Genomic DNA, 26,002 nt, shown 5'->3' with positions numbered 1-26,002 from the left:
AAGAAGAAGAAGAAGAAGAAGAAGAAGAAGAAGAAGAAGAAGAAGAATCAAATGAAAATTATGGAACTAAAAGATACTATACCCCAAATGAAAACTCACTGGATATACTTAGTAGAAGAGTGGAAATGAAAGAAGATAAAAGCAGTGAACTTGAACACTAACAGAGCTTACTCAATCTGAGCAACAGAGAAAAAAATAGACTGAAGAAATAATGAGCATAGCCTCAAGGACCTGTGAGTATGATAAAGGATTCATGTCGTAAAGCTCCCAGAAGATAAGAAGAGTGTGGGACTGAAAAGGTGTTCGTAGAAATAATGGCTGAAATTTTCCCAAATTTGAAGAAAGACATAAACCTACAGATTCAAGAACTGAAGAGAACCCCAAATATGAAAACCCAAAGAACTCCACACCAAGACACATCGTAATTAAACTTTTGAAAACCAAAAACAAAGAAAAATCTTAAAAACAGCTGAAGAGAAACAATGCACTACCCCACAAAGGAACAGTGATTCAATTGACAGTGGATTTCTCATCTGAAATTATGGGGGGCCAGAAGGAAGTGGCTCATTTTTCAAGTGCTGAAAGAAAATATCAACTCTGAAGGCTAAATCTAGTAAAAATTGTCCCTCAGAAATTTAGGGTGTATAAAGACATTCTCTGATGAGATAACAACTAAGAGAATTTGCTAGCAGACCTACCCTTAAAGAATGGCTATGGTGCCTGGCTGGCTCAGTATTCAGAGCGTGTGATTATTGATCTAAGGGTTGTGAGTTCAAGCCCCACGTTGGGTGTAGAGATTACTTAAAAAAATAAAATCTTTAGGGGTGCCTGGGTGGCTCAGTTGGTTAAGCATCTGACTTTGGCTCAGGTCATGATCTCATGGTTCCTGAGTTTGAGACCTGCGTAGGGCTCTCTGCTGTCAGCACAGAGCATGCTTCAGATCCTCTCTCCCTGCTCCCCGCCCCCACCCTTTCCCTGCACACGTGTTCATGCACATGCTCTCTCTCTCAAAAATAATAAATAAATAAAATATGAAAAAAGAAAAAAGAATGGCTAAGGGACACTCCCCAGAAATGAAAAAAAAAATGACAGAGGAAACCAGAGCCCTCAGAAAGGAGTGAAAAACAATGGAATTGGTAAACAAAATAGATTATCCTTCACCTCATCAGTTTCCTTAACCATAGTTTATGACTGAAGCAACAGTGATAGCACAATCTGCTGTAGTGCTCAATGTATGTAGAGAAAATACTTAAGAAAATTATATTTTAGGGACGCTTGAGTGACACAATTGGTTAAGTGTCTGACTCTTGGTTTCAGCTCAGGTCATAATCTCATGGTTCATGAGTTTGAGCCCCACGTTGGGCTCTGTGTTGATAGCCTGGAGCCTGCTTGGGATTCTCTCTCTCTCTCTCTCTCTCTCTCTCTCTCTCCCTCTTCCCTACTTGCTCTGCCTGTCTCTCTCTGTCCCATGAACCATGAGATCGTGACCTGAGCTGAAACCAAGAGTCGGATGCTTAACTGACTGAGCCTCCCAGGTGCCCCCAAAATACATAAAATTAAGAAAAAGAAAAGGAAATTATATTTTATAAATTGGAAAGATAAAGGAACCTAAGTGGAGGTAATTGTTCTATACTTTACACAAAATGGTAAAATGTTGACACCATCAGGCTATGATTAGCTTACATATGTGGACATATATGATAACACCTGGAGCAAATGACTAAAAAAATTATGCAGTGATACACTTAAAAGCTTTATCAATAAATCAAAGTGAAATTCTAAAAAAAAATGTTCAGGGCATTGAAACACAAAGCAAGGGGAAAAAACAGAGGAAGAAGGAGAAAGACAGAGAACAGACAGAAAAATAAAATGGCAGACTTAGCCCTAATGTATCAATAATTGCTTTAAATGTAAATAGTTGAAACATACCAATTAAAAGATTTGGAAGGGTGGCTTAAAAAATGATAATCCAACTATATATTGGGTATAAGAAATTCACCTCAAACATAATGACATAGATAGGTACAAAATAAAAGAATGGAAAAATAGTATCTCCAGGCCAAGATAGTTTCACTGGAGTATTTTACTGAACATTTAAACAATTAACACCAATTTTACACAGTCTATTTCAGAAAATAGGAGAGGAGGGACAGACACTCATGAACTCATTTTCTGAGCTGGTATTACTCTGATACAAAAACCAGACAAACATAACACAAAAAAGAAAACTACAGACCAATATCCCACATGAGCATAGATGCAATCAGCCTCAAGAACATTTTAGTGAATTAAATCCAAGAACACGTGAAAAGGCTAATATGTCACAACCACGTGGGACTTATTTCAGGTATATGAGGTTGCTTCAATATTTGAAAATCGTGAAGGAAAGATTGTATCAATTTACACTGGAAAAGCATTTTCTTGAACTCAACCACCAAACCATTCATGATAAAAAGTCTTAGTACACCGAATAAAGAAGGATTTCCTTAACTCCATTAAGAGCATCTACAAAGCCTATTATTGCCTACTTTCCCTCTAGGATGGAGAATAAGGCAAGGATGTCTGCTCTTACCAGTCTCATTCAGCATAGTACTAGAAGTTCTAACCACTGTGACAAAGCAAGAAAAAACAAAACAAAAAGCACACAGATTGGAAAGGAAGAAATAAAAATGCCTCTACCTGCAGTAACATGATTGTCTACATAGAAAATTCCAAAGAATATACAAAAAATCACCTGGAACTAATTTGTGAGTTCAGTGATGGTAGAATACAAAATTGCCATGCAAAACTCAATCATACTTCTATATACTGACAATAAATAAGTAGAGATCAAAATTAAAAATACCATTTAAGATTGCTTCAAGGCAACGAAATACTTAGGCATAAATTTAACAAAACATGCACAAAATATTATCTGTAGGATGAAATTTACAAAATGATGATGAAAGAAATCAGTGAAGACCTAAATAATTAGAAAGACATACCATGTTCAGAAACATAGTAAAGATGCCAATTTTCCCAAATTCGTCTCAAAATTTCAGCAAGGTTTACTTTATAGATATAGAAATGCTTATTAAAAATATTTATTATTTAGGGGCACTTGGGTGGTTCAGTTGATTAAGTGACTCTTGGTAGCAGCTTAGGTCACAATCTCAGGGGCTGATATTGATCCCCACATCAGCAATGAGCCCCTGCTTGTCATTCTCTGCTTTTCTCTCTGCCCCTTCCCCGCACTCACTCTCTCTCTCTCATAACAAATAAACATTAAAACAAATACTTACAATTTATATGAAAAGGGCTCTACAATGGCCAAAACAATTTTTATTTTTATTTTTTTATTTAAAAAATTTTTTAAGGTTTATTTATTTTTGAGAGAGAGAGACAGAGTATGAGCAGGAGAGGGGCAGAGAGAGAGGGAGACACAGAATCTGAAGCAGGCCCCAGGCTCTGAGCTGTCAGCACAGAGCCTGATGCAGGGGCTCGAACTCATGAACCACAAGACCATGACCTGAGCCAAAGTAAGAGGCTTAACCAACTGAGCCACCGAGGTGCCCCATAGCCAAAACAATTTTTAAAAAGAGAAATAAAATTAAATGAGTGAGAATTAAATTAAATGAGTGAGAAATAAAATTAAAGTGAGAATAATCATTCTTCCAGATGTTAAGACTTTCCTATCAGCTACAGTAATCAAAGCACTGTGATATCAGCAAAGGGATAGTCACATAGATCAATGCAACAGATAGAGAATAAAAAAAAAGTAGACCCACACAAATGGTCTCAATTAATTTTTGACAAAGGAACAAAAGCAATTCAACAAGAGAGGGCAGCCTCTTCAGTAAATAGTGGTGGAGCAGTAGGGCATCCATAACTAAAACAAACAAATAAAACCCTTGAACGAAGCCATCCATTTTATACAAATTTTAACTCAAAATGGATCATGGACTTAAATGTAAGATGTAAAGCTATAAATCTTTCAGAAAAAAAAAATTAGAGAAGATATTCTGGATTCTGTATTTTGGCAAAATATAGTGGCAAAGAGTTGTTAAATTTGACACCAAGAGTGTGATCCATGAAAGGAATAATTGATTAATTGGACCTCGTCAAATATTAAAGCTTTTGCTCAGCAGTAGACCCTGTTGAGAGTACGAAAACACACTGGGGCACCTGGGTGGCTCAGTAGTTTGAGTGTCTGACTTCGGGTCAGGTCATGATCTCACGGTTCCTGAGTCTGAGCCCTACGTCAGGCTTGCTGCTGTCAGTGCAGAGCCTGCTTTGGATCCTCTGTCCCCCTCTCTCTCTGCTCCTCTCACGTTCGTGCTCTTTCTCTGAAAAATAAATAGAACATTTTTTTAAAAAGAGTATGAAAACACAAATACAGACTAGAAGAAAATATTTGCAAATCACATATCTGACAAGGTACTTGTACTTAGAATATATAATGAACTCTCAAAACCTGACATTAAAAAGACAAACAGTCCAATTAGAAAGTGGGCAAAAGACACACAGAGGCGTTTTATCAAAGAAGACATGTAGATGGCAAATAAGCAGATAGCAAATGGAAAGATGTTCAACATCATTAACTATTAGTAAAAGGCCAAATAAAATCACAATGACACATACCTATCAGAATGATCAAAATAAAAAATAGTGATAACACAAATGCTAGTGAAGATGGGGAGAAACTGGATCACTCATATGTTACTGGTGAGAATGTAAAATAATACAGTATAATATAATTTTTAAAAATTCTATCTTGGGGCACCTGGGTAGCTCAGTTGTTTAAGTGTCTGGCTCTTGATTTTGGCTTGAGTCATGATTTCAAGGTTGGTGAGATCGGGCCCCGAGTAGGACCCTGAGTTGGACTCCAGTTTCGGAGCTTAGGGTTCCATCTCACAAATCATGAGATTATGACCTGAGCCAAAATCAAGAGTCATTCGTTTATCTGACTGAGCCACCCAGGTGCCCCCCCCACCAGTTCCTTTTAAAACAAAAAATGTAGTTATCATATGAACCAGCAATTACACTCTTGAGCCTTTATCACAGAATAGTGAAAACTAATTTTCACACAGAAACTTGTACGTGAATGTTCTAGTAACCGTATGCATAATAGCCCCAAACTAGATATGATCTTAATGTCTTTCAACTGATGAATGGTTAAAGAGTGGTATGTCCATACCATGGAATACTACTCAGTGATAAAAATGACGGAACTATTGACACATGCAACAACTCAAATGAATGGCAAGGAAGCTATGCTAAGCCATCTCAAAGGGATACAAACTGCATAATTCCATCTATACAACATTTGTGAAAAAACATAATTAGAGAGATGAGGTTAGTGGGTGACTCGGGCTAGGGATGGGTTGGGGAGAGGAGGATGTGGCTGAAAAAGGGCAGCACAAGAGAGTCTTGAGGTGATGGTACAGTTAAGCATCTTGATTGTGGTGGTTCCATGAAGCTACACGTGTGACAAAATTGCACAGCTACACACATACATGCACATGTAAGTGCATGTAAACTGATGAAATCTGAATAAACTCAACGGTTTGTGCCTGATGTCAACCTTCTGGGTTTGATATTGCACTGTTAATATCAGGGGAGGTTGGGTGAAAGTTGCATGGACCTCTCTGTGCATTTCCTTGCAATTTCATGTACATCTATAATTATCTCAAAATGAAAAAAAAATTTTTAAGGAGGAAAGGAACTCCTATGAAGGAAAATAAACAATGAAAAACTTCAAAAATCCTCAAGTCTCAGAAATTGGCATCAGCTATATCTTCAACTGAAAATTATGGTTTTTTGGTTTTGCTTTGTTTTTGTTTTTGTTTTTTAATTGTAAAGGAGGCTAAAACCAAGAACAGGAGAAAGCACTCAGAAGAAATTAGACCCAGGTCCCCTCCCCTGCTCTGCTCAGCCAGATGTCTGCCCCTCCCCCACCCTGTTTTTTTGTTATTTGGTTTTTGTTCTCTCAAGAGAGTAAAGCAGAGGGTTTCTCTATATTTATTCATATTACTCAGCTGTAAGGATGCTGGCAAGTGAAAGGAGGTTGGAAAATTTAATCTTTATTCCGAAAGAAGAGTTATCCTATGGTCCCAGTACAACATACCTCTTAGGCCTCTTTAAAAAGCTTTAAAAAAAGGAAAGCAAGATGATGGTGGATATACGGCAGTCACTGGTTCTTGTCCATCTGGTTTTCTAGGAACACTGCCGTCTCCCTTCTCCAGAGTAGAGTAAGTTATTGGCCAGCCCAACTGGTAGTCCTTTGTCTGCTGCCCTCTACAGCTTTGTCCCCACCTACTGGAAGGTATATTTTCTTTTGTGATCACATTAGATTTGGAAAGTAGAGCACCTACTCCCAGCTGGTGCAGGCTTGAGAAATTGGGTGCTGCTTTCAGGGTTAAATAATTATGGAGTTATGGGCCATATTGGTGGTTCCTTTGGCAATACATTTCCCTCCAAAACCTACTAGGTTTCCAGTCTCTTCTCATTTTATTCATTCCATATAAAAATACTCATAACCAAAGATCTTGCCTGGACATGGTTTTAAAATCTTGAGACTTGAGTCATTTCCTTATTTGCTTCTGTGGTCTGCTCATTACCAAATTTCACAACCTAATGAAATTGAGGCCATTTTTTAAATAATCAACTTAGTTTGGAAGGGCAAACTTGCTGGTGTTGCCCCACACCAGCAAGCTGTTGGTTTCTGCATGACAGGGCATCAATCTTATCTCCTGCCAAATACATACCTTGATTCTGGAAGAATTCAGCCTAGAGCTGGGATGGTGTCGCTCCTCCACAAAATGCTCAGAAACTAGGCTTCTTCCAGCTTCTATTCTTACTCTGACACTGTGGGCCTCTTTCTCCTGGTCAAAGACAGCAGCTTCCAAGTTCCAGGAAGCAGGACAGAAGAAAGGCTAAGGGAAGGAGGCAGTGATAGATGGGGCCTTCCTTGGGGACAGGAAGAGGAGGTACCCTTTGTTGGAAGAAGTGTGCATGTGGATATCTCATATACAGAGGGGTGACCGTGACTGAGATGGTTGTCTGCTTAAACAAATTCATGCTGTTCCTTCCATTGTATAGACTGGTTGCTGTGAAGCACAAGAATGAAGTAAGTTCTTTCTAAACTTATGAAATCTTTCCCGTCTTTTTTTGCATTTGGTGGTGATATGAGACTAGTTCTCAGCAGTGGAGTGTGGGAAGTTCTGTGGGTGACTTCAGGCTGAGCTAGTGAAGAAACACACAAGCACAAGCTTTCTCTCCACCTCTTCCCTGTTGACCAGATGGACCAAAGCCTAGGGCTGGGGTTCTTGGCATTTTTTTTCTTTTTTAATTTAAATTTTAGTTAGTAAACATACAGTGCAATATTGGTTTCAGGAATAGAATTCAGTGATTCATCACTTACATACAACACCCAGTGCTCATCACAAGTGCCATCTTAGTACCCATCACCCATGTAGCCCATCGCCCACCCACATCCTTCACTCAACCCTCAGTTTGTTCTCTATTGTTAAGAGTCTCTTATGGTTTGTTTCCTGCTTTCCTCTCCCCCCCCCCCCATTATATGTTCATCTGTTTTGTTTCCTAAATTCCACATATGAGTGAAATCATATGTTATTTGTCTTTCTCTGACTTATTTCACTTCTTGGCGTTTTTTACGTCACGAACCTTCTTGGTAATCTGATAAACTCTACAGACCCCTGGTGCACCTGGGTGGCTCAATTAGTTAAGTGTCCAACTTTGGCTCAGGCCATGACCTCATGGTTCATGGGTTCAGTCTATGAGCTCAAGGTCTGCATCAGGCTCTGTGCTGACAGCTTGGAGCCTGGAACCTGCTTCAGATTCTGTGTTTTCCTCTCTCTCTGCCCCTCCCCCACCCAAAAAGTAAATAAACATTAAAAAAAAAAGTCTATAGACCCCTGTGCAGAATAATGTTTTTTAAAAAGCATAAAATAGAGGTGCCTGGGTGGCTTAGTCAGTTAAGCATCTGACTCTTGATTTCAGCTCAGGTCATGATCTCATGGTTGTCAGATGGAGCCCCACGTCAGACTCTATGCTGGGTGTGAAGCCTGCTTTAGATTCTCTCTCTCCCTTTCCCTCTGCCCACCCCCCAAATAAATAAAAAGCATAAAATACAATACATAGCATTAAAAAGGAAATCAGTTATATTGAAATACAGTTATCAAAATATTCTAAGTGTTATGACATATTTATGCATTTAAATAGAGTATCAAATAGCAAGATCTACTTGTGGGTCTCATAGCTACCACATTCTCAAAGTATGAATGAGTGAAAATGATATTTCAAGATATCCCCAACATTTTCTGTTAGGATGATGAAAATGTTTTCGATTGAGGGAGAGGGGATTGCTCAACATTGTGAATATACTAAATACCGTTGAATTGTACACTTTATTTTTTTATTTATTTAAAAAATTTTTTTAACATTTATTTACTTATGAGAGACAGAGAGAGACAGAGCATGAGCAGAAGAGGGGCATAGAGAGGGAGACACAGAATCCAAAACAGGCTCCAGGCTCTGAGCTGTCAGCACAGAGCCCAATGAGGGGCCCGAACTCATGAACCATGAGATCATGACCTGAGCCGAAGTCAGACACTTAACCGACTGAGCCAACCAGGCACCCTTTGAATTGTACACTTTAAAATGGTTAATTTTAAGTTATGTGAATTTCACTCTAATCAAAAAGGAAAAAAAGATTAATTGGGAGTGGGGGAGATCTCCCCAATGACTATGACAGAATAATGAACTGTCAGGCTGGGGTTTCCACTGGGGATAGTCACAGGTACTACTCATAATACTGGGATTGTTACCTAGATTCAAAATGGCAGCAAATGTGAAAATCTTCCCATCTGGCTTCATAGCATCCCACCTTGAGTTCTATGCACAGATCCCTTGGGAGTACTTGCCCCACATCTTTACCTCCCCTCCCTACACCCCCCTCCCCCATAAGAACTCTTGTCCTAGGGGATGACAGAGCCATAAGAGGAAGGGGCCCACACCCTGAATCACTGCATGGAAAAAAGTCATCTGCTGTAAGGGTTGTTACATGAGCAAGATATTTTGTATCTGTTTATTAAAGCAGCCAGCATTACCCGGAGGCAGTAAGTTACTATTTCTGCCTAAATTATGAGTCAGGTCTCTATCCTAGAAACCGAATAAATCCTAATAAATTCAGAAAGTGACCCACAAATCAAATTATACATAAAGACCCTTGAGACTCTGTCACCTCAGCCCCTCTGGATGAATCCCCATGGCCCCAACTATCTCTGGAGGGACCTGCATTCAGACTCCTGCTAATCACCCCATGTATCCCATGATAAGTAGCAAAGTAACAAAATATTTTTCAGCCGAGGTAGTATCCGTGATTAATCTCCCCTTAGGCTTTAAATCAAACACCCCTAATGGCTGCCCTACATTTGGATTTTCAGTCTTGGGAGTAAGTACTTCATCCAGTAAGCGTATTTGAAGGTGTTTGTGTATGCTTGTTTGTTTACTTTGTTATTTAAGGCCAAAGCATCATAATCAATTCACATTTTTAGGGAGTGTGGCTGGGATTAGACAGAGAGGAGATATTCACTTTCTTCTTCATGCCTTTCTGCTGTTTGATTTCAACCATTTTTTAAACTATGACCACAAATTACTTTTACAAGGAAAAGGGTGGGTTGATCTTAGAAAAAAAAAAAAAAAAATCACATGCACTTAAAACCAGAAATGGATTTGCAGCTTTTCCCTGTTCCCATTATATCTCTAAGGTGAGCCTTCAGGGAGAGCATCTGAGTTCTGAAATGGGAGAACCCCCTCTGCCTCCCACGTTCTGAGGCATCAAGGAACCTTCTAACTCTGTGCACTGGGAGTGAAATCAGGACTAGATGGATTCCTGGAGAAGCAGCTGACAGGGTGTATGAGTGTGCGCAGCTCAAGGCTTGATAGAGAGACCTTGGACCTCTGCTTCTTTCTGCCTTTCTACATCTAGTCCTCTTTCCTCCAGCAAAAAAATCATCAGTTTTGAGTGAGGTTGAAGACAATCCAGGTCCAAGAGTGGGTGTGTGGCTTCTTCTTGACCAGGGTAGGACATTGCCCTGAATGTGGCATTTGGTTCAGGGATGGAAATGAGAGTCAGGCCCAGGATGTCTGTTCATCTGTTGAGGAAAGCTCTCCCCACTGGCTCTGAACTTGGTAGGAGCTGGCACCCATGGCCTCTGATGATGAAATCAACATGGAGGTGAGCAGAGCTGAGAATGGAATTAGCCCCCAGATCAAGCCACACCTGAAGCTGGTGTATTATTTCCTCACCCTTTAAAGCTATTTGGGCCAGCTAATTCCTTTCTTATCTTAAAGCTGTTTAAGTTAGATTTTTCAATCAATCTCAGGCTAAAACAATGGACAAAGGACATTATAGGGAGATATGACTGGGATCTGAAACTTCATCTATTGTATTATGTCCTATGTGAAGAAAACTGTGGTCTGGAGGCTTCGAGCCCAGAGAAGATGAGCAGGGTGTATCCATGTTTTTGGCACTGAGTGGGGATGAGGGATCTTGGTCATCAGTTCTGGTCCCTAGCTAGCAAGTCTCCACCCTGAGAGAAGGCATCAGATTATCGAAGCTGAGTGGCCAGGGTCCATATTTCAGGCTCATGCAGCAACCTCTCGTATGACTTTGTGTTTACAGGCTGAAGGTGCATGGATTTTCCACTGCAAGCACTCTGGTCACACAGTGGTTGGGGCTTATCTTGCAAATAAACCTGGGAACCTGCTTCATTTGGAAGTCTCCTGTGGATTTTAGTTATTGGAGTCAGTCTGATCAACACTGCTCATTTCTGGGGACCCTGACAACTCCAGCTGCTGGACCCATCAAGTTATGGTCCACATCCAAAATTGACCCTGAGTTTGAATTCCAATGCTCCAGGCATGTGTGAGAAATAGACACCACACCAACATTGGTGATCATGGCCAGCACTCAGTTGTTTGTCTTCCTTATTCATCCACCCACCCATTATCCAATACATTTAGTGAGCATCACATTATAAGTATTTTGTTTGCAAGTGACAGAAGCCCAACTCTTTGAGCAGAAAATGCATTGATTGGACATGTACCTGAGATAGGTCACAGGCTAAAAGGAGAAACTACTGAAACTGGGACCTTGGCACCCAGCACCAACATTCTATGTCACCAAGACAATCTCTGTTCATCACTGTGTCATCTCTCCATGTGGTGGGGAAGATGCACTGACTGACACCAATTCATACTGTCCTAGCTTAGCATCCCAATGGAGCCAGAATTCTGTTCCTGTGTCCACAAATCAATCCCAGATTGGTCCTGTGTCGGTCACATGCCTGGACCTGAGGGGCAAGGTTCTCCTAATAGAGGAAGAAAGTGGGAAAGCCTGCAGGTTGGAAAGACTCAAAAGCAACCCCAGTTGGTGGCATGGAGGCAACATGAGTTAGACTCACGTGAGCAGCTCAGAGCCTGGCAGGGGAGATAACAGCATCATCTGTTAAGTGCCCTTATAGAGGCAAAGATGGAGGGGGGTCTGAGGAGAATGGCTAGCTCTACCAAGAAGGCCTTCCCAGAGGGATGAGATAGAATCTGCTCCCATTCTCTGGCTGTCCCCAACTCTCCCTGAGGAATCTCTTCCTCACTCTCAATACATCTAGTTCACATGGGGCTAACCAGGGTTAGAGATGGGGCTTAGGCTAGGTCAGTGAGAGCCTGTCCTGGGCTTTTTGCTGGAATGATTAGGAAAGAGGTACTCTGTCCAAGTGGAGAAACTGGTAGAATCTGGTAGAAGCAGATGCTAGTGGCCATCTTCCCTACCTGGTCACAAAGCCTGTGTGAGGACCCTGGTGTGGAAGTGCAGAGTGGAGGGTGGGGGAGTGAGATCAATTCTTGGTGACATCTTATGATGCCCGAACTTTTCAGTTACATGACACCTGAATCCATAAATGACCTCTTTCTGCATAAAGAAAGTCTTTATGCAGAAGTCTTTCTACTTGGGTTGGGGTTTTACAACTTGCAGCAGGAGGTCCTGCCTAATACATGGGTCTCTTTGATCTGGAACTGGAAAGGTGAGGCATTTGGTGGGTTTCTCTTCAGAAAGAACAGGACGTGGGCACCTAGGTGGCTCAGTGGGTTAAGCATCCAACTCTTGGTTTTGGCTCAGGTCATGATCTCATGGTTGGTGGGTTCAAGCCCCACATCGGGCTCTGCTCTGACAGTGTGGTGCCTGCTTGGGATTCTTTCTCTCCCTCTCTCTGCCCCTCCCCTCTCAAAATAAATAAATAAACTTAAAAAAAAAAAACCAGGAGGTTCTCAGGCAAGGGACCACCATTGGTACTCTCTCTGTGGTAGTCCCCCGAGATGGCATCAAATAAGCCCATCTTCCCTGTATGTACATGCAGCTCCTGCCTTGCTTATGTCTTCCCTTCTTGAATCTGGACTGGGCATGTGACTGCTTTAACCAATAGAATAGAGAGAGTAATATTCCTTAGAAGGCCTGCCAGCTTCCCCTTCCTCCCTTGTGGAGCCCTGGGTTGCCAAGTAGGACATCCAGGATAACCTGCTGGAGGGAGAGGCCACAGAAAAGCAGGAGGATGAGACATTACACAGAGATAAAAGGTCTCACTGGGGGTGGGGGGGGGAGTGCTCTAAGGGGGCAGACAGCCAATCCCTAGCCACCATCCCAGGTGCAGGCATGAGAGACCCCCAGTGAGACCAGTAGAGCTGTCTAGCCAGGCACCGGATTCATGAGATTTCATAAATTAGTTGTTTCATGCACTAAGGTTTTTGTTATGAACTCCCCTCCTCCATCCCCACTGTGCCAATTGTAAAAAGTAGCTCCCTCTGGAAAGATCAATTACAAAAATGGCACCTCACTGTCCAGGCTAGAGCACAGGTTGCCAGGGCACAGTACTCAAGGCGGGTGCAGAGACCCAGATAGATGTGAGCTCCTCAGCCAGGCTGCACAATTCCAGTACTCTGTGGTCTGGGGCTGGGAGATGTGGAGGGATGGGCAAGTGTAGGTCTGCACTTGTTTTATCAATCCCTTACCCCTGCTGGGCTTTGCTGTTGCCCTGCCTTGCCTGCCCAGTGTCCTCTGGCACTTGAAGATGGGGCTGTCACTTGAATTCTTGGAAGAAGACAGGTAAGGACAATCCCACCGCGGTGCTGGAGAGGCAAGTATGGAACTCAAATGGCTTTTGCCCTTCCATCTTTTCCTGGCTCTTCCAGTTCTCCTCTGCCCCAGCAGCAAGCTGCCACCCATTTCCCATGTCCTGTAGCCCAAGACAGCCTTCAGTGTGGGGATGTCTCACTTTGCTGCTATTGTTAATTCCTGGAATCAATTTCACACATTTCTTGGGTGTTGATTTTTCAAGAAGGAGCCAGTGGCCCATCTTAGTTTGCCATGTAGGTCTCTCACATCACGCCCCTGAGCATGCCTCTCTAATGGATTTGTTTGTTGGGGGTCTCTCTTTTCCCTAGACTTTGAGCTTACTCAGGGCAGGGTGGGGTGTTTCATCTCTACGTCCTGGCTCCAACACAGGGGCTCCAACCGCCAGTTAACCGACGTGCACTGATGCAAGCATCATCAATTAGCCCAGTCCTTTTCCTGCTCATCTTCAATCATCACCTGAACAGAATATCTGGATTTTTGAAGGCAGCCTCGGACAGTTACTCCGGCTGGGATCCCACCACCAGAACTGTCCCTTAACTTGCTGGACTGAACGACCATTAATGGGCCGAAACGGGCCATTAATTTTTTTCTGCATATGTGAGGCAAGAGGAATCGTGAGACTGTTCACGATTTAATGTCTCGTCTTTAATCAGATCAAGGCACTGGCTAAAGTCAAAAGTCTGAGAGCTGGTCCCTGTCTTCACGTGATTGACAGGAGAACGAAGGGGAAAGAGATCGAGGAAAACGAGGGAAGAGAGGAGACAAAAGTGAACAGCCTGAGACACACACAAAAAAAGGGGGCGTGGGGAGGGTAGATGGAAAAACGGAGGACCGTTAAGGAGAGGAGAGAGTAGGGACCGAGCAGGAAAGGAGCGGAACAGAGCGGGAAGAGCAGCGGGAGGGCTGGCCTAGGAGCGCGCCGGACAGGCGCACCGCTGTCCAGCGCGGGGGGGTGAGAAGGCGGGGCTTGGGAAACTACGAGAGGGGAGCGACCCACCCCGTCGGACACCGAATGGTCGCGCCCGGCGGCGGCGGCCAATGGGCGGCCGGGATGTTGGAGCGGCGGCGGCGGTCGGGGTGCTCGCTGGCTGGGGGACGGCGGCCGCCGCCATGATGCTTGTTTGCTTTCAATGAAAACGAGGGGGGCGCGAAGGAGGAGGCGGCGGCGTCGGTGGCGGCGGCGTCGGCGGCGCGGAGGCGAAGGCGGCAGTGGGCGCAGCGAGGAGGGCGAGGCCGGGGGCCGAGAGGGCGGGAGGGCATAGTGGCGGCCCGTCGGGGCGCCTGAGGCGGGCGGCTGACGCGGTGGCGCTCGGAGGGGGAACAAAGAGCGGCGGCTGAGGCGGCGGAGGAGCGGCGGCGGCGGCGCTGCAGCAGCGGGCGGGACTGGTATGGTGGTTCCACAGGTCAGACCCCGCTGCACTCACAGGGAGGAGGCGGCGGCAGCGGCGGAGGAAGGCGGCGCACCCCGAGAGGTGAGGGAGACGGACCCGAGGCCTGGCCGGGCTCTGCTGCCCGCACTGGTCGCGCACGGCCCCCGCTCGGTCGTGCCCCCGAGACCGAAGCGCGCGGGGTCTTAGCGCGGGCAACTTGAGTTTTGTGGGTAGCGAGCCCGTAGCTTGGCTGAGCTGGCGGCTGTTTAGGGGGGAAAGCCTTTCTCCGATCGGGCTGGGTCCCAGGCCGCGCCCCCGCGCCCAGCCCGGGGGCGGGGGGCGTTGATTGACGGCGGGGACTGGGGGGCTCAGGGCGCGGGGGAGCGGCGCCCGGGCCTTGGGACCCCGACTCTGGTCATCCCGAGGAGGCGGGTGGGTGTTGGGGACTCTTGGCCAGGATGGGTGGCAACTTTGGCGGAGTGGCTGTGTGGGATTGTGCGCCGTGGAGTGTGGAACTTCGCAGTTACCGCAACGCGGGAAACCAACTGTTGACCCTCTACCCCAAAAGTATTTAAAATTCAGTTTAACGCAGATTTGGGGGGAGGGGGTAGGTGTGACAATGACCTGGTTGAAGAGGCACTTAGCACCAGATTTGAAGATTTATAGTATTGCTCAGAGCTCGGAGATAGCCCTAATTAATTACTTGAAGCCGTTTTCTCCAGTAACCCCGAACCTCATCCTCCTTTTTATATTTAAACACCAATCGTTATTGTCTTTGTAAACTTTTTGACTCTTTTTCCTTTCTCATCTTCTCCAGAGGGTCTGCTAACACCTGTAACCTTTTCTTTAACTGTTACTGCAGATGACAACATTGTGAATAGTCATCTTGCTTGATCTTCTTGGAATTACTGTGTTAAGCTGACATTGTTTAAATCTGCTTGAATTTGAGTTCCTGCACTTACCATTTTCTAGGTGGATTGTATTGTTAGTGTTAGTGCGGAATTTCTTGCATTCTTGTGTCTGGAAATTTAATTTTGGAGAGGAAAAGAGGGAATATGAACAAGTGGCAAATAAAATGGCATCTATTAACACTTTTTTTTTTTCACAATCACTAGGGTTTACTATTTCAAAACAGTGTTGTTGGCTCTAAGAGTTGATATGGTCATTGATCAAGAGGTTTTGAAGACTTTTGTAATTGCTGTCAGAGCGGTTATGACAGTCTTCAGAATGGGATGACTTTTAGAGTTAAAATTGCTTAATATTTTTAGACCAGTGATCTGGCCCAGTCACCTTGCTTTAAACAAAATATTTGTAAAGCTACATGTGGAAACTGAGACCTAAAAAGGTTAAAGTGATTTGCCCAAGGTACTTTTAAAGGGAAAGGACCAGGTTTTGTGTGAGTGTGAAAGCACATCAAAGAGTGATGTAATTGGTGGGGAGGGCAGAAGGTGTTTTAATGGGTAGAAGTTATTTGGGATAGATGTGTCTGTTCAGTTCTCAGGTGAACAAGATACTTAATGAAGTAGTGAAAACAAGGATGGGCTAGAAGACAGACATTTTCAGGAAGATTCACTCTCTGAAAGTTGATTTTTGCATAGTTTCAGAAGTGTCTTGATCAGTGGGATGTAGATGAAGAAGCCCTTTTGAATGCCTGTTTTGGTGGTAGGTGTATTCAGGTTTCTTAAATCTTGGTAGATCAAAACTACAATTATTGGAAAATTTCAGACTATTTTCTCTTGACTAGGAATGAAGTTGGTTATAGAACTTGGTCCTGACTGCAAATAAAGGCATTGTAGGAATTTGCCTACTGTACTGGTTTATAAATACGAATTTTGGTCCATGCTTAGGCACTGCCAGTGCAGGACCTGATATGGGGCTTGAACTCACTAACCGTGAGATCATGACCTGAGCTGAAACCAAGAGTTGAATGCTTAACCAACTGAACCACGCAGGTGCCCTGAAGCATAAACCTTTTTCATATCGTAGTGCGCTGGAAAGGGATAATATATGTAAGGCATACTGGAATAAATGGTCAACATTACTCACAGCCGTAGCCTTTGGTCCATGAGGGGTGAGGGACCACTAACTTTCCTATATGCTTGCTCATTGGGAAGCTGTGCTTTTAAAATGCTTATCATTTTGGAAAAGTCCAAATAGGTTCAGTAAGGATATATATTTTAATGCAGAAAAGACTTAGATTTGTGGGCCTGCAGCACTTATTTGCGTTTTTTTGTTGTGAATGGAATTCAGTGCTATGTAGAAAAAGGTTCCGATTTCAGTTTTCAAATCCTCAGCTTCCACTTTTGGCTTATTTTTTTTTTTGCTTTCACCTTGCCTGCTACTCACTTTCCAAAGGTAGCCAGTTTACAACAAGTGTGATTAAGGAAACACCATGTGAAATTAAGATATACTTGATAAATTAAACTGTAAACTTCCTGTACACAGAGCCTGGCGTGTTAAAGTACAATGGAATGCACCATATTTTGGTTTTTGAACAAGTAATGAAAAGGAGTAGGTTGTTTGTATCCAGAATGAGGACCCATGTGTAGGCTGCCTTAACCTTACCCTTCTCTGGCCTTACCTCTCCGTCATCAGTTTATATTTTCTGGATAACTTCAGTTGGATGTCAAGGAATAAAACGTGCTGGACACGGTATTGGACCCTGAGAGTTCAAAAATGAACACTACCTAGTTTTTGTCATGTAGTCTCTAGTAATCATAGGCGCATGAAGTGCTATGAGAGAATAGAAGAAAGAATAAATTCGCAGAAGGCGTGGGGCCAGTTTACAGAAAATAACAGCAGAATAGGTGTTTGTCAAACTGGGGAGAGGGGTCATTTCAAACAGAAGGGAACGGTGGGTGCATTCAGGTGCCAAAAGTTGGGCTAAGACCCAATGGTGAGGTGTTAATGGAACAGGAAGAGTGGCCTGCAAAGGTGTGTCCAGCCTAGATTTTGAAGGACCATGCTTGCTCAACTAAAAATGAGGTTTATATCTTTATCCTGTAACAAAGGAAGGAACCAAAATATTTTTAGTATGGGAGCAAGGTGATTTATAGACCACTTTGGCATCAGTGTGGAGGATTGAGTGGAGGCCCTATATATAAAAAAAGTCACATTTTAGGTACTGTGGAGTTAATGATTCTGAATCTTTTTAACTTGGATATAGTGTCTGTTGTGTTCTGTAGTTCCTTTTATAGTGGACTTGAGGGTTTGCCCAATTGCTTTACAATGCTGGGTAATTTAAAATCAAAATGTCAGGATGTTTTGGAAGAAGTTAAAAGCAGTCAAAACAATGAAACCCATAAAATGGTACACTTGAAAATTCAGGCACTGAGAACTTGTTTTTTGAGTTCTGCTTAGGCAGACTGTAGAGCTTAAGCTGGAAAAAACAACTCTCTGCTCACCAGAAGTGGGAGGCACCAACTTTTAAAGATTGCAACTCTCCTAATAGTCTATTGGGACATAGGCCATATGTATGTGAAACTTGTAGGAGGGCAGAGTTTTCTCTCCAGTAATTTACTGCAATTGGAGCATTGAAATTAAAGTCTCTGAGCTCATGATACAGCTAGCTGTTAATTTATGTAGTCTATTCTGCTGTGTAGCAACATACAGGTTCCCAAAAGCTACCATGGTATGCAAGATTGTGCAGTAAAAACTACAGGCCTTGTGGGGGAAAATGAGATTGGAGTCCAACACTCAAAAACTTAGTGACTTATTTTGAAAAAGGAACCTGATGAGAATGGTAGCAAAGTTTTACACATGTGAAATGGCTAAGGAGTATCTAAATATTCCAGTAAATGTGGCACTTTACATTGAGAAAGACCTCATTTGCTTGTGGAAATGGGCATCAAAATGTTTGCTGTTTGTTACTTTGAAGTGGTAGCAGGCAGGTTATCTGAAATCAAATGGAATGTTTAGTAACACCAGATGTGGGTGGGTGGGTGGGTGTGTCTTGTATCACACACATGGAGAACTGTCTGGAGGGTGGGTGTTTAAGATGTGTGTGTTTTGTGTATTTCTGCTCAGCTCAGTTTGGCTGGGTGCAGTTTTCTACCTTCGTTTAGTGCGGTAGATGCAGATGAGAAATGGCATGCAAATGGGAATTTTGCGTTACGCTTAAATTCCCTAATATATCAATCACACTGGAACAAACTCACATTTCAGAACAAGCAATAAAGCAGAATTAATTATACTTGAATACAGCATTTTAAAATAGTACTGAAACGCGGTTCAAAAAATACCCAAACACCCATATGTTAGGCACCATGTATAGACTTGCTATCCTTATGGGGCTTATGGTCTTTTGTCCCAAGTGGGGTTTATAGTGGGGTGTAAAGACAAATGGACCAATAAAACTCTCACAGGTTATACAGTAATAAGGAGTATACAAAGCAAGTGCTAAGAAAGGAACAACTAATTCTGCTTGGGAAACTTGATAGAGTCATCTCCGAGGTCTTTGAGCTGAGTTTTTAAGGGTGAATAGGCACTTGCCAGGCTGAGTAGGACTTTTCATGGAGAAGGAATGATATTTGCAAAGTCAAGTTACATACGACTTTGGCTGTGAAACATAGGACGCAAGGATGGGAGGGATAGGAGGAGGGGCCAGAAACAGTTTGTGAATAGTCTAAGGCTCTTTCTTAAAGTGTTGGGACTTCTGTCTGTATATCCTGAGGATCCACTGAGAGGTTGAGTGGATAGTAGTGGGGCAATTGTGTGTGACACACTTTTTTCAGGAGAGTAAAAATACGGACAGTGGATGAAAGGGGTCAGAGTTCATTTAAGTCCTTGTGAGAGGCTAAGGATATCAGCATAGGAGCTGGACAAGAATAGGATAAATTTGAAAGATACCAGAATTAGGGACAGACAAGCAATGAGTTATAAAAATAGGGAATTGAGTACCACTCAGAAGGTTTTTAGCTTGGGTAACTTGGTATGATTTAACTTGGGGGAAGTAGAGGAAGAAGAGCAGATTTGGAAAAGGGAAGTGGAATAGGTTGCTTTTGCATCTGACTTTCATATGCCCATTGGGTATTTAGGTGCACTATGTCTTAATAGGTATCTGGACCAGAGAATGGTTGGGAATTTTAAAGACTTGGTTAGTATATAGTTAGTATTGGAAGTTTGGAGATCACTCAGGAAGAGTGTATGAACAAATGCTTTTTACCTTTTTTTAGGGAGGTAGAGTCCCCATTTGAGAATCAGTTGAGAATTATGGCTCCTGCTGAACAGAATAAAAATATGCATACACTTAAGTGTGAAACTTACTTAATGAAACACAGGATAATATAGGACAGGAAGAAGAGGTGACCAAGGGAACCCTTAGGAACAGCCAAAAATTACATTTTGGACACAACGGCAATAAAATGGTTAAAGAGATAGGAGAATAAGAGAGTACAATTACAGATGCCAAGAAAGGTAGGAGTGCCGAGCAAGAGGGAGTTTTCAGTGACGAGTGACGGCCAGGTTTAGGGTAGGATGAGCTCTGAGAATAGTTTAATAGGATTTGGCGGTTAGGTGAATATAAGCAGAGCAAATTTTTCTGGGACCAGGGAGGTGGAAGTCAGACTGTAGGTTAGGCTGGGGACAAATGGGAGGTTAAGATGGAAAAATGTTATAGACTGCTGTTTGGAAAAGTTTAGAGTGGGAAAGAAGGAAAGGGGGTAATATAAAGAAGAGGACAGGGTTGACTGAAGGTAAACACCTATATTTGTTGCCTACCTTATGTTTTCCATAAGCCCAAAACTTAGGAAATTTCTATATATATTTATATTTCAGACTTTTCCCTGATATATTAGCTGAAATGATGAACTTTTTATTGGATCACATAAAGCTTTTTCTTTGTGGACTTTTATGTGATTTAAAAAACAAAGGAAAAATTTCCTCATTGGAGGTGGACCTGATGTGAAATCATAATATTAGAACTTTCAGTCTTCAGTTACTGAAAGCCTAAAATTTACTCTTCATATTCCCTTGCTAGATTTGTATTTGTCCTGTGCTCAGCAGTCTGCAGTTGAGTTAAATGTTTGATGTACTTTTAAATGTAGAATAGTAGCAAAGAAGGCATAGTCATTTTCTTTCAAAATTATTTGCTACACATATATACCTTACAAAGTAAGCATATGGAGATCTAACAAAACAAAAATTAGACAGTGATCTTTGTATCTAAAAGGAGTATTACAGGTGATTCTCTGGATACATCTAGCTGTCCCATATAGATTTTTTTTAACTAGGCAGATTTTGAGTGGGGGTGGTGTGGAGAGATAGATGAAAAAGGATATTAGAGGAGTCCTTGCTAATTAAGACCAAATAGAAACGAAGATTTATTCAAGTTAAGTCAAAAATATTTCTTGCATTCAGCTTTTTGGGGGGCAATTTTTTTTTCTTCCGTAAGATTGTGTATGGTTGTATGCAAACACCACAGCATCATAAAGCAGTATCTGATGAAGCTAACTGCCATGTTTTGTGGACTGAAAGCTTCTTTTGTATATTTTCATCTAAAATTGTTGAAAATGAAAACTGTACTTTATTTGGGACATCTAAAGAATTATCATTTGGTTTCTAATTTTAGGGAGACTAGAGATATTCAGACTTAGGGATTTGCAGTCAAAGAAAGAAGGAGCTTTGTTGAATGCTAATGATGTGGTACGCATTGTGCTTTACATGTGTTATTTTATTTGATCCTCATACCAAAATTGTGAGGTAGATATCATTTTATAAATGAGGAAGCTTTAGCCTTAAAGTTGAACGTAAACATATCTTTCTTGATATCGGTCTGTTTGACTCTAGTTTGTGTGTTTTTGTTTTTGTTTTTTTTTTTGAGAGTGCAAGTGAACAGGGGAGGGGCAGAGGGAGAGAAAGAGAGAATATCTTTTTTTTTAATTTTCTTTTTAACATTTATTTTTGAGACAGAGAGAGACAGAGCATGAACGGGGGAGGGTCAGAGAGAGATGGAGACACAGAATCTGAGGCAGGCTCCGGGCTCTGAGCTGTCAGCACACAGCCTGATGCGGGGCTCGAACTCACGGACCGCGAGATCATGACCTGAGTCAAAGTTGGACGCCTAACTGACTGAGCCACCCAGGCGCCCCCAAGAGAGAGAATATCTTAAGCAGGCCTGATGTGGGGCTGTGTCTCAAGACCATGACATTGGTCTCAACCAGAGTTGAGATCAAGAGTCAGATGCTCAACCGGCTGAGCCACCCAGGCGCCCCTCTAGTTTGTATTAATTTCACTGTACATCCCCCACTTCTGTCCTAACACACTCTCATGGTGCTGTGGCTTAGAATGGACCTTTGATATACATTTGATGATATAGGGAGACCCAATTGCTTCCCCAAATTTATAACCATTTACATTGGTGGCTGATCTTGTTGATAGAATGGAACTACCTGGCAGATTCTTAATATTTGTGATCCTCTTAGGTTATGGATCAAAAACTTCATGAGAGTCCACATAAGAATACTATTCATGCTGGCCAAAAATCCAGTTTTAAAGCATTTCATTGTTTTAGGAAAAGGCAGTCACTTATGTGGTCAGAAAGCAGTGCATAATGGAACTCCATTTCAACAGAGTTGCTTAAGATTTCTTTCCAAATCTTCTGAAACATCACTAGGTAGCTTCAGAGCAATATTGTAGTGTTATTATTGATGATTTGTAAGGTCAGCATTTCATGAATAATTTTCTTGTAGGGGAAAAAAGGACTAGTGGGTTAAAACATGGCCAGGATATTAAAACCTCCTAAGTGATTGGATATATAAATTAGAATAAATGTTGAATGCCTCAAAGGACAAAATCACCACTAGTTGGTGGTAGCTAGACTATCATGAGTTGTAAGAGAGAGAGCAGCAAATTATGGAAAATCTGACAAAAGATAAGAAGGAAATGAAGAGATTTCTGTTGGCATCCATCATTTGGTGCTGAAGCTGTAAATGAGATGGTTGTTTACAGCTTATCTCATGCTAAGGAGCAGATTTAGGATTGGTGGCCCCCCTTACCTTGCCGTTTTGATCTTGGTGAGGTTTTGACTTACTTACCCTGCTTATTAGTGGGCACTTACTTAGCTTTTGCTGATTAGATGGCAAATCTTACTTGTCTTAGTATGTTGTACTTTAACTTCAAATATAGAATAAAAATCTAACCTAACCTGTATTTGCTGTATTTTCATAGTTGTGTTTTGAGTTAATTTATTGGATTGACTGAAATTGCTAGTATTTCAACAATTTTTAAAAATATATTTACTTATTTTTTTAAGTAAGAGAGCGCAAGTGGGATAGGGGCAGAGAGGGGGGGACAGAGGATCTGATGTGGGCTCTGCGCCAACAGCAACAAGCCTGTTCTGGGGCTCAAACTCATAAACAACTCACAAACCACAAGATCATGACCTGAGCTGAATTTGGATGCTCAACCAACTGAGCTGTGCCCCCTGAACCATTTTTGACCTTTCAAATTGGTAGTTTCCTATGGTTGTTGCACAGGAAACTTCTCTCTCTGCTTCTCTGACTATATTTTATACTCACTCGTGTGTGATTGGGCCCATGCACACAGTTAGAATTGCGTTGTGACAGGAGTCTGGTAACAGGCTGTTGCAGGCTGTCTGTTACGGGCTGGGCACTGCGGATGCAGATGGGTATGCCGATCTTTTCCTGTTAGAGCTTGGTTTTGACTGCTACATCTGCTGTTCAGCTCTATGTTTTGGAGGAATATTTTACCATAATTTAAAAATCGCTCCATTTTCACCAAGGTCTTTTACTGATTGGAAATTTTAAACCAATTTGGACTGGAACTTATTTTTGTACTACTTGAAAAAGGATTTAAGGAAATTGTGTGTGAGATTTTAGGAGGGGGAGGTGGCTACAGAAACCTTAAGTTCTTAAAAATATTACTAAGATGTTATTTGTCTTTTTCGTTCTTAATCTCTTAATGAGTGTACAGTGGAGTTTTCCAGAAGCTAAAAAAAATGATGTGTGGGATCTGATCAGATTGACTTCGGAGCAGATATGCAAATCCAGCTGTCTTCTAGTATGTCAGACTTAATTAAAGAGACTTGCAAAAATGCAAGACAGTGTCATTCTTCTCACAAAATTTTACTTTGTTTTCAAAAATAGTTCCTTTTCATAAAAATGTTTTAACATGGGATGGTTGTATATTTAACAAGTTAATACATATTTAAAATTTTCTTAGTTCTAATTTCTAGGATGACAAATGTTGATAGGTATAACCTACATAAATGAAAGCTCTTTGGGGGTATTTGTGAGTTTTTAAAAGTATGTAAGCATTCTGAGATGATAGTGTTTGAGATCTGCTGTCTTAGAGTATTAGGCAGAGGTTGGGAGTAGAGAAGGCAGGTGGGGAGTAGCTTGGAAAGATGATACATCTGTGAAGGAAACTGGAGGGCTGATGGTCTCAACCACACAATATTTGAGGAATGAACATGAGATCTTGGCTTTATCAGTGACAGAATTCTAGAGTAGTGTGAAGAGCTAGATTGTCCTAGGTTCAACCCCCCCCCCCCCCCCCTGCCCCAGCTCTACTACTTAACAAGCATGTATGACCTTGGCAAATGATTTAAACCCTTGTGTCTTCATCTAAAATACAATGCGATATTATCTGACTCATGGGCTGCTTTGAGAATTGAATTGAGAGTAATAAAAGTAAATGAGTGCATAGTGGTTAGATAGAGCAGACTTGTGGATCAGACTTGGGTTAAAATCATAGTTGTGCCACTGGTATCTCTGTGACCTCGGGTAAGTTACTCATTCTCTGGACCTTCCCTTCTGTTTGTAAGGAGAATAGTAGTATTTACTTACAGGAGTCCTGAAGGGTTAAATGAGACCATGTATGTGAAGGGCCTGATAGGCCTGTCACGAGGTGAGTGCTCAGATAACATTGGCTGTTACTGCCAAGTGCAGAGTGTGGCAGATGGGCAGTGCAACACAGTTTTGCCGTTACCCCCATCTGTTTGAGGTTTGCTCTTAATCTGCTAGGGCATGTCACTAAGATTATGTTTATACAATTTAATCTTTAAGTTTGTCCCCTTGATTCTTGTCCTAGAACCAGTACTCTCGGTTTTTGGTCCTTTCTGTCTGGTTTTTCTAGATTTTGCTTTCAAGGTTAGAAGTATAGATGTTAGTTTTTCTTATTGCTGGTAAAATGGGCCCTGCTTCTGTTAGCACACTTGTCTCTTACAAATGTTTGCTATCTCTTTTTTTTTTTTTTTAAATTATCACAGCTTCTCTCCTTGAATTCTTATAATTATTCACCAAGCACTTACTATTTGCCAGGCTCTGAAGAGAAAAAATATTAAAAATAGAAGTGCAAGGAGCTATATTAGAGTAGGTGAGTGAGACATAAAAGAAAAAGTCAGGTGTGGTTAAAGATACTCTTATAGAAAAAATCTTCAAGGTTCGGAAAAGCTCAAAGCAGGGAATGATAAGCTCCGTGTTTGGGAGGGATAGGGAAGGAAGGACCTGTTTGAAGTCGGATATCTGATTTGGCATTTGAAGATGACCAGAGTTCCTTAAGGTATCTGGAGGAGAGGGAGAGATGGCATTTCAGGCAGGAGCGATAGCATATGGTAAAGCACAGAGGTTTGTGAGAGGTAAGTGGGAATTGGATATGACTGGAGAGGCACACAGGGGCCTGTTTTGTAGATGAGCCTGGGGTTCCTCTGTTTAATTCAACTCATATTTGAGCCTCCTTTGTGTCAGGTGCACTGTCAGTCCGTGGGTACAAAGATGAAGGAGATGTGGTTTTAGGACCATGAGTTAAGTACTTGTGTTTTTAGGAGGTCACTTTGGATAGTGTCTAAGGCTGCATTCAAGTTGGGGTGCAGCAGAAGAACGTGGGTCTGAGACTGTTGCATTAGCTCGTATCTCAGGGAAGAGCCTGGGAGGTTGAGACAGATTGGGTGAGACGAAGATTTAGGAGGTCAAGTGGACTAGAACTAGGGAACTGGATATGAAGGCTGGGATTGGATAGGAAAGAGTTAAGGATAATACTCCTATTTCTGGCTTGGAAAGCTAGTGTGGGGATCATAGAGGAAGGGCAGGTTGGAAGACCAAGATGACAATTTCACTTTTTAGTAAGATCTTTTTGGTGCCTTGTTTTTTTCTATTATCTCTCCTGTGCAATTCAGAAACCTGTTTTGAGAGATAATCATGAAATGTAAGATACCTGCAGTATCTTTGGCTGTTTATAACAGTAGCCTTGAACTCAACAGATCTCACAGTTTGGATTTAAGTTTTGCTTTTTAGGTAAGAGTAGTCTTCTTGCAAAGGTTTTTTTATGCTTGGCTTGCCACAGGGCACTAGTGATAGACAGGGTGATAGTTTTGCCACTAAGGACAGCTCCTGAATGAGGCTTATCATCTGTGTAAACTTTTAATTGGCCCATCAATCGTGGTGGAAATCTGGATAGAAAAAGAAGACAAATGTGATGACATTGA

General features: G+C 42.0%; 1 protein-coding gene across 1 annotated transcript in view; it reads left to right on the top strand.

Annotated features, from left to right (window-relative positions):
- Positions 1–14,261: 14,261 nt before the first annotated feature.
- Positions 14,262–26,002, top strand: part of CNOT6 (CCR4-NOT transcription complex subunit 6) — a 76,964-nt gene continuing 65,223 nt past the window's right edge. The window contains exon 1 of the mRNA XM_042932347.1: positions 14,262–14,661. The gene's annotated coding sequence lies outside the window, so the exon portion shown is untranslated. The remainder of the gene's footprint in view (positions 14,662–26,002) is intronic.

Source organism: Panthera leo, chromosome A1 (assembly GCF_018350215.1).
Source record: "Panthera leo isolate Ple1 chromosome A1, P.leo_Ple1_pat1.1, whole genome shotgun sequence".
Classification (NCBI taxonomy): Eukaryota; Metazoa; Chordata; class Mammalia; order Carnivora; family Felidae; genus Panthera; species Panthera leo.
The sequence above is the reverse complement of the archived record's forward strand: the minus strand, read 5'-3'. Positions and strand labels throughout refer to the sequence as shown.